Source organism: Lissotriton vulgaris, chromosome 9 (assembly GCF_964263255.1).
Source record: "Lissotriton vulgaris chromosome 9, aLisVul1.2, whole genome shotgun sequence".
NCBI classification, from domain to species: Eukaryota; Metazoa; Chordata; class Amphibia; order Caudata; family Salamandridae; genus Lissotriton; species Lissotriton vulgaris.
In genome coordinates, this window is record NC_141697.1 from 1,075,568,734 (window position 1) to 1,075,578,648 (window position 9,915).

The window sequence follows — 9,915 nt, forward strand, 5'->3', positions numbered from 1 at the left end:
ATGGTGGAGCTCCGAGCCAGTGTATAAGGCAAAGTCTTCTTTTTGTTACCTTGATGGCAGAGATCTAGGCTGGGCTAGAAGTCCTGTGTTTCTTTTTGTGCAACTACTCCGATTTATATGCAAAAACAATACATAAATGCTATAGAATGCCAAAGATTCCCCAGTTCAGAATGGGGAGAAATACTTATGCGGTCTTCGTGTAGCGCTCCTCGCTTATGTCAGAGAATGGAGAGTGATTGATGTAGAGTGGGTATAGTGCCGCTACGCTAATATGTATGCACACACAATGCATGGATGCTTCAAAATGCCAAGGAGCCCCTAGAAGAGTGTGCCTCATACAGACCGATCTCACTCCTAAACGCAGAAGCCAAAATCCTAGCGAAGGTTCTAGCGCTTCGGCTCCCCAGAGTAATAACCAGCATCAAACACCCAGACCAGTCCAGATTGATGCCCCATCGAAGTACTAGACTAAATTTGCAACAGCTCTATGGAGTGTTGCACACCACTAAAGATACATTTGAGGCAAGTGCAGTACTGCTGTCCCTCGATACCTGTAAGGCTTTCGACAGCATTGAATGGCAATATTTATTTGTGGTCCTGAAGCGGATGGTCTTGGCCCCAAATGTTATGCATGTGCTCAACTGCTATATGCGAACCCCCTAGCAAGAGTCCGGGTGAATGGGGTGATTTCCAAGCAAATGACGTTACATACAGGCACGATGCATGGATGCCAGCTCTCCCCCATGCACTTTGCCTTAGCAATGGAGACTCTGGCTTCATGGGTTATGGGAGACCCGGTGTTGTAATCAAGACAACATAAAAGGCAGGAGTTGTATTTAAAGGGTTTATTTCAGTAATAAATCAAGATAAGAAAACCCACAAGAAGAGGCTAGAAAGAGCGATGCTGTCGTGTCCAGATAACGGAACAGAATGACACGACAGCAAGCATCATTCATAGAACACAGAACAATATACATGTCATGAAAGAATAGAAAAGGTAATTAAAGGTACAGATACGACATCTCCTTCCCATAAAGAAAAGAAGAAAAAACAAATAAAGGTATAAACATTAATATAAATAATAATCTTTAAACCTAGAAGGAATAACAATATTTCTATTTCCACTATTCTGATTAGAATCAGAATTACCATCAGAATCAATCAAATCTTCATCTTAAAGAGTATCACTGTTCTCACCCATTTCCTTATTATTACAAAATTGATAACTTGTCTCACCAACATTTGAATCATGTAGTGATTGTTCTAGAACATCTGAATCTTGTAATGGTTGTTCCACAACATCTGAATCTTGTAATGGAGATTGTTCTACAACATCCGAATCTTGTAATGGTCGTGCTACATTCAAGAAATCTTTATAACACAAAAAAAAAGAATTGTCCAAAAAACCTTTGCCATCAACTTTTTTCAAAATAATGTCTTTTTGATAAGGTTCAATCTTTATAACGGCACTTTTGTTCCACCATCCTTTGTTTTTGATCATAACAGATGAATTTGAAGCTCTAACGGCCTGTTGAGGCAAAGAATACTTAGATTCCCCTTTAACAACTTCTTTTGGTTTTCTGATTATCACCCAATCTCCGGTTGCAAACACGCAGTTATTTATAGGAGAAATTCTATTACCCAACTTGTATTTTTTTCCAAAATTTTCTCTTACACATTCATCAATAGAACTCGAAGTAGTATCCCCATCTATTTTTTTTAAAGAAGACGAGCTTTTATCAAAACTGGTTTGATTTTATCATTTGCATCTCTTCCCTTCAACAAGAAAAAAGGTGTAAAACCAGTAATTGAATGTGGAGTGTTCAAATAACTCCAAACCTTTTGTTTTATATGTCTCCTTACATCCATGCCTGATGATAAAGCTGTTTGTAAACCTTCCTTGAAAAATGTATTTGCTCTCTCGACCAGTCCATTTGCAGCTGGAAAATACAAAGGACTTTTTACATGCTTTATATCATGCTTACTTAAAAAATCAACCATTCTTTTAGATACAAAATGTGTACCATTATCGGACACTAATTTCTTAGGAAATCCTTCAACATTAAAAATCCTCTCTAAAAAATCAATTACAACTTCTGTACTTGGAAATTTCACAAAATCATATGAAACCCATTTCGAATAAGTCAGTCAAAACTATTAAATATTTCATATCTTCTCCCAAAATATTATATGGTCCTGAAAAATCTATTGCTAATTTTTCCCATGCTTGATCTGGTAATAAATTAGTAGAAGTAACAGTTGTTTTACTCTTCCAATGCTTGTCAGACAGAAGGCATTCAGGACATTGGTTAACAAAGTGATCAACAAAAGAATCCATGCTTGGCCACCAATAAAATTTTCTTAAAATTTTCTTAGTACCAGACATACCAGGATGTCCAGAATGCGCTCTACTTACAAGACTTTCAATCAAAAATTTGGGTGGTACAAAAAGTCCACATCTAGTTATAAATCCATTTTCAAGACTTAACTCTGAAGACACTTGTTGAAAAGGTACCAAATCCTTACTAAGATTTCTTAATGGAGGCCATCCTTTTCTGATGTATTCTTTTACCTTTAACAGAATTACATCGTTCTTGTAAGCATCCAACCAGTCATTTTCTGTAAAACAACCCAAAGAATTTTCACAAGCATCTAAAGCGGAAACAACTACACATTCATCATCATAGATGTCTGAAACACCATTTTGAATTTCTAGAGGAATCCTAGACAAACAGTCTGCCCTACAATTTGCTCCTCCAGAGATGTGTTTCACTTCGAAATTATATTCCTGTAATTTTGAAATTATTCTTACTAATCTCGAAGTTGCTTGCCCAGTTTCATTTCCATTCATCAAGAATATAAGTGGCTTATGATCTGTGAATAAATCAAATTGAGTACCCCATAAGTAACTCCTGAATTTTTCTACTGCCCATGAGCAGGCTAAAGCATCACGCTCTATAGTGCTGTAATTTGATTCAGCTGTAGTTAAAGATCTTGAAATAAAAGCAATTGTATTCTCTTTACCTTTCACAAATTGTGTTAATACACCACCGAGACCTACACAACTCGCATCTACAGTGACAATACACTTGACCCCACAAGAAAATGGTTTTAAAGCTGGAGCATTCTTGATCATTTCCTTTACTTTGTTAAATGCTTCTTCATGAATCAAAGACCATTCATACTTCTCATTCTTTCTAGTTAAACATCTGAGAGGTTCAACCACAAATGCATATCCATGCACAAAACGTGCATAGTACTCACTAAGTCCTAAAAAAGATCTTAGTGAGTCCTTATCAACAGGAGCTGGTGCAAGCATAATTGAATCAATAAGGTTCTGTTTAGGTTTAATGCCTTCCTTAGTAATTGAATGCCCTAAATATTCCAATTCTTGAACTAGAAAATTACACTTTTCCTTAGATACAGTCATCCCTCTCTTGCTCAAGATGCTTAACACTTTTTCCAAAATTTTATTATGCTCATCTACTCCATTTCCAAAAATGAGAATGTCATCTTGAAATGCCTGCACCCCTTTGATGTCTCCAAATAACGAGTCCATTAGCTTCTGAAATACACTAGCTGCAGAAGCCAATCCAAAAGGGAGTCTTGTATATTTGAAGGCACCAAAGGGGGTAACATACGTGGTAAGATCCTGTGACCTCTCTGTCAAAACAACCTGATGGTAGGCTGACTTTAAGTCAATTAGCGAGAAATGTGTAGAATTGCCTATTGCCATCAGCATCTCCTGAATCAAAGGCAAAGGATGGCAATCCACCAAGATGTTTTTATTCAGAGAGCGCAAATCAGCACACATGCGCAACTTACCATTTTTTCGTTTAGCTAAAACAACGGCTGAAACCCACTCAGATGAATTCGTAGGTTTAATTACTCCATCCTTACACAAACTATCTAAATGTTCTTTCAACTCTTCCCTGACTCTTAAAGGTACATTTCTAACCTTATGTATCACAGGTGACGCATTTTTTTTAATTTAATATCATGCTCAACACCTTTCACCCAACCAATTCTGTCCTCGAATATTTCTTTATATTTTCTAAGAATAGAATCCAAATCATTTGAATTCGTAGATTCTTTGCAAACATCTATTGAAGCAATTGGAATGTCACCAAGAATGATGGGTGTATCACTACCAGGTTTTAACATGATGCCCATATTTCCTAAATCACGCCAACCAATTATATCTCTCCCTTTCTTTAGAACATAAACTTTAGTTGTTATTTCCCTTCCTAGTAACTCCACCAAACCAGTAAAGTATCCTAACATGTTAATGTAATGTCCACCAATAGCTTTTGGATTAACATCAGCAACCAAAAGTTTGCTAGGAAAAGAATAATTAGCATAAGTTATTTCATCTAATATGGTTATTGGCGATCCTGAATCTGCCATTACTTCCAATTTTACACCTTCAATAACTGCTTCACCTAGAGGTGCTTTGAAAGTAATCTCAGAATCAATCAAATTTACATTAATGACAAGATTACTAATTTCATCCTCCATGCCATCTAAAGCATTTACACTGGTTTGCGAAACATTTCTATTCTTTAAAATAGTTTTGCATGCACTTTCAAGATGTCCAATTTTTTTACACTTTGAACATTTTTTTCCCTGTGCAGGACAATTTGGATTATTTCCGATGTGAGTCTTTGACCCACAACGATAACATATCAAATTCTTCTTTACAGAAATGGTTCCTTTTTCTCTTCTATAGTCTTGTTTTTCCTTTCCTTAGAATAATCTTTTCCATCTATTGCAATAAGATAGCTTTCAAAAGATTTATGCCATTGTTCCCACCTAACTTGCGGTTTACCTGCATTCTGTAGAAAAGGATTTATTTGGTAAGGTTGAATTTGATAAGCCATTTTCAAATTTTTCCCTTTATATATATATAATCTTTTTTATTTTAAAGTTTCCTTTCATATAACAAAAGCTTTTAAAGTATTCACCTTTCTTTCCGATTTTTAAATAAATAGAAATACCAGCAACAATCTTTTATCTTCTTAAAATATCTGCTCGATCTTTTTAAAATTCACTTTCTTGCGATGTTTTCCTCTTCATTAAAATGGCCGCTGCGTGGGGTCACGTCTTTTGACCTTGAGTGATGACGAGTGTTCAGACACGCTCTGTTTGGTGATGACAAGTGCTCAGTGTTCAGCGCGTAGACACGCTCTGTTTTTGCTCGCGCCTTCACACTCTGTTTGGCTCGCGCATTCAGCTCTGCGAAGCTTTGTTTTGCTCGCGCCTTCACACTCTGTTTGGCTTGTGCATTCAGCTCTGCGCATTCAGCTATACGCGCTGAAATTACTCACGCGCTTCCTTCACGCGATGCCCTGGAACACGGAATCAATTTAAATCGCGCAGTCAACCTCCTCCTGACATCCGATGCATACGAAATAGGTAAATTAATCTTACCAAAAGTATAGTCGATGTCTGTAGAAGTTGTTCTTCTTCTTCTTTTTTTTTTTTTTTAAATCTTCGAAAAGAAAAGCTTTACTTACTTCTTGGTGGGTTATATTTAAACTCAACTGCCAAAAATATTTCATTAAAAATTTTTCGGATCCCAATCCATCGTCGCCATATTTATGTTGTAATCAAGACAACATAAAAGGCAGGAGTTGTATTTAAAGGGTTTATTTCAGTATTAAATCAAGATAAGAAAACCCACAAGAAGAGGCTAGAAAGAGCGATGCTGTCGTGTCCAGATAACGGAACAGAATGACACGACAGCAAGCATCATTCATAGAACACAGAACATTATACATGTCATGAAAGAATAGAAAAGGTAATTAAAGGTACAGATACGACACCCGGTCATAAGAGATATATACGGGGGGGCTGGGAGGACAGGATTTCATTGTATACTGACGACATATTTATATACGTCACAAAGCCCCATTCTACGATCAACAGTATACTTCATGTGTTCGGCAGCTACTCCGGGTATCAGATAAACTGGAGCAAATCCCTGTTGTTTGTCCTGTCCGCAGAGACACCAAATCTGCCAAACATTGGGAAAGAACTAGTAGTTAGGGACACATTTAAATACCTTGGAATGGTAATCTCTCAAACTGAGGCCGATTTCCTAGATAACGCTGCGAGTCTGCAGTACCAACAACATGACTTCTGCAGTACCTACAACATGACTGTCTTCACTCTCAATTTAGTAAAGTTAGATGAAGATTGGTCATTTGCAAGCCCCTGCCTACGACTCGAACAGTCTGTGAACACTGGGACAGAAAAGAAGTTCCAGCATTAAACAAAGTGAAGTCCCTAGACTAGAATTTGGGACTGCCAGAGACAGAATGGAAGTATGCAGTAACTGTGCGTTAGCTGCCCTGTAGCCAAGGAGATCAGAGGGTGATTGACAGTGGGGACAGGTAATGGCTTTGTTTGTTTCAGGTGATGGGAGTTGAGAGTGCATGCATGTAAGCGTGTATTTGTTAAATAGTTTCCCTGTTCTTATGTGCGCCTATGTGTACTATTATTTATGTGTTGTGTATCTGGTTAGGGTTGTGTCTCTCCTTGAAAGACATTGCCTCACCTTGGAAGGCATTCCTGGTGTCAGGGTACATCAAATGTATATGGTGTTCCCAATATAATGTGGTTCGCCTCAGGCACAATTAGGACCATTCCTGACAGAATGTCGATATTGGGATAATAATGGTACATCTTGACGTGTTGGGCATACTTAGACTAATCAAAGAATAAGGTTGAGTATGCTTGATCTAATTGTGGTCATCTGTCATATGTTCGTGGCCATCCTTGGAGTAATAAAGTTCATGACTGACATGATGTGGTGGTTCTTAACATTATGGTGGGCAGCCAAGACAAATTTGTGAAACACATAATGGTGGACATATCACTAACATAATGTCGGCATGTGATGTTAATACTTGAATAGGTGGAGCAAGATCTGCCAATTTGATGCATTTGTATTAGGGAAATACCAAGCTGACATTTGGGGACCGAGCTTGAAATAGATGTTGAGGCAACGGTTGAGTTTCTGTTCAGAAAATGACAAGCTGTTCTTTGAGTGAGTTAACCCAATATGAAAAGTGCATATTTGGTAGCAAAACGTGCATTTTGAAAAATTGATATTGAAAACAATATGATGACAGATTTGCTGCAAAACAAAATCTGCTCTTTGAATGATGATTCATATAGAGTTGAGGAGCTTTATATTTGGTAGTATTTCCTTTGTGCAAGTGCTCACTTTCCGTTGCAGCTGTTATTTCATTAGTCATGTGAAGGCATTTTATATTGATAAATGTTTTCCTGACATTGTAATACCTCTGTCTTATGTGTTACACTTGTTTGTTCTACTACCCTATTTTTAATATACTGTATCCAAAATATAGACTACCACAATATAATGAAGGTAAGTATTTATAGGTGTGTTTAGTTTTATTTAATATATGCAGAAGGGACCCCCTGAAAATGGATAATTTAGTTTAATTTACATTATTTAACACCACATCCATTCATCTCCAAGATATATGAAGCTCTAAGGTACATAGATGTGAAGTTAAAAAAAGAAAATAAACTTTTTACCTTTGTATATGTATTTTCACGATTATTCTGCAGCTGATATTTTGGCACTCAATGTTGTGGTCGCTACTGCAACAGTAGTCAACGCCATCAGTAGCTCAGGACTATTTTAATTGCTCATAAGTCGCTCTAATTAAAGAAAAGGCTGGAGACCTTTAGGCCCATACTTATCAATGTTTTGCTTTGCCCTTGTGTCACGTAAAGGGACGCAAAACCTAGAATGAGATTTACCAACCCATGCAAGACCACCTTGTTGGCCCTGTATAGCTTGGTAAATATGGAGTAACCCAAGGCAGTGCTAGTCGCCTGCCTTGCATTACTCTGCCCTGGTAACCTTTGAAATAGGTCAAAATGCTGCACCCTCCCAGGGGAGGCACAACAAAGAGAAATCTCTTTATTTATCCTCATTATTTTCTCTTTCTAAATGTCCTACCTTCTGCAGCAGAGTTAGAAAGAGGAAAAGGCCTCGGAGGATTTTTTTTGTGCATGAAGGTGGCCCTTCCTGGACAAAAACAATCCTGCCTACAACGCATTCACCCTTGCACCACGGCGCAAGGGTGTCTGTACTGGCACAAGGCAGCACATTGTGCACCAGCCCAAGTAGAGTATAGGAATGCACCATGTAATGTTAAATGTGGCAAATTCCTGCCCCTTTTCCTTTCACGCAAGCACAAAGTTACATTTGTGAATAAAGTGCACAAGTGCTTATTTACAGTATATATAATGTAGGGGCTGATGGTAAACAAAACTCAAAAATCTGAGTTCACTTTGTGAGAATATATATCCTCACCATCAGTCCACTAGTAGAAACCCGACACACAGTCAGAACGCAATCCTTCCCATTTGCTTCGCCCGTAGCTTCGAGTAAGTACAGCTCCTCAGCCACTTGTCGCAGTAAGTGCCTGCATTTCTCCACATATCTGGTACATATTTTTCCTCAATTTCACTCTTTTTAGAAATGATTGGGCCTGCATCACTGATCTCTGCTTGGTGCTGCCATCAATCAATCAATCAATCATAGCATTTATAAAGCGCACTACTTACCCGTGAGGGTCTCAAGGCTCGGGGAGGAGGGGGGAGAATGCTGCTGCTGCTCGAAAAGCCAGGTCTTGAGGAGTCTTCTGATGGTCAGCATGTCTTGGGTCTGCCGTAGGTGGAAGGGGAGGGTGTTCCAGGTCTTGATGGCGAGGTGGGAGAATGATCTGCCGCCGGAGGTCGCTCTTCGGATGCGGGGGTCTGTCGCGAGGGAGAGGTTGGCGGGTGGGGGTGTAGAAGCTGAGTCGCCTGTTGAGGTACGCTGGTCTGGTGTTGTAGAGTGCCTTGTGTGTGTGGGTGAGGAGCTTGAAGGTTATCCTCTTGTTGATGGGGAGCCAGTGCAGGTCTCTCAGGTGGGGTGTGATGTGGCTGTGGCGAGGGATGTTGAGAATCAAGCGTGCAGTGGCGTTCTGGATGCGTTGAAGCCGTTTCACGGCTCCTGCGTAGAGGGCGTTTCCGTAGTGCAATCTGATGCGGACGAGGGCCTGGGTGACCGATCTCCTTTTGATGGGGATCTACTTGTAGATCTTGCAGAGCATGCGGAGGGGAGGGTGTTGAAGCAGGAGGAAGAGACGGCGTTGACCTGCTTAGTCATGGAGAGGGTGGAGTCGAGGATGGCCCCTAGGTTACGTGCGTAGTCGGTGAGTGTTGGAGCTGTTCCCAGTGTGGTCGACCACCAGGAGTCGTCCCAGGCCAAAGGGGTGGATCCGAGGATGAGGACCTCCATCTTGTCAGAGTTCAGCTTCAGCCGGCTGTTCCTCATCCATTCGGCAAGGGCATTCATTCCTTTGTGGAGGTTGGTTTTGGCAGTGTGGGGGTCCTTGGTGAGGGAGAGGATCAGCTGGGTGTCATCGGTGTACGAGATGATGTAGAGGTCGTGCAGTCAGGCGACGTGGGCTAGCGGTGCCATGTAGATGTTAAACAGCGTTGGGCTGAGGGATGAGCCCTGGGTATGCCGCAGATGATCTCGTGGGCTTCGGAGCGGAAGGGGGGGGGAGGCGGACGCTCTGTGTTCTGCCGCAGAGGAAGGAGGTGGTCCAGTCCAGGGCCTTCTCTTGGATCCCGTTGTCGTGTAGGCGTGTTCGTAGTGTGTGGTGGCAGACCGTGTCGAAGGTGGCTGACCGGTCTAGAAGGATGAGGACTGCGGTTTCTCCGTTGTCTAGCAGTACCTGATGTCATCGGTGGGGGCGATGAGGGCAGTTTCGGTGCTGTGGTTGCTGCGGAACCCGGACTGGGACAGGTCCAGGATGCTGTTCTCCTCGAAGTAGTGGGTCAGTTGTCTGTTGACTTCTTTTCGATGACTTTTGCTGGGAA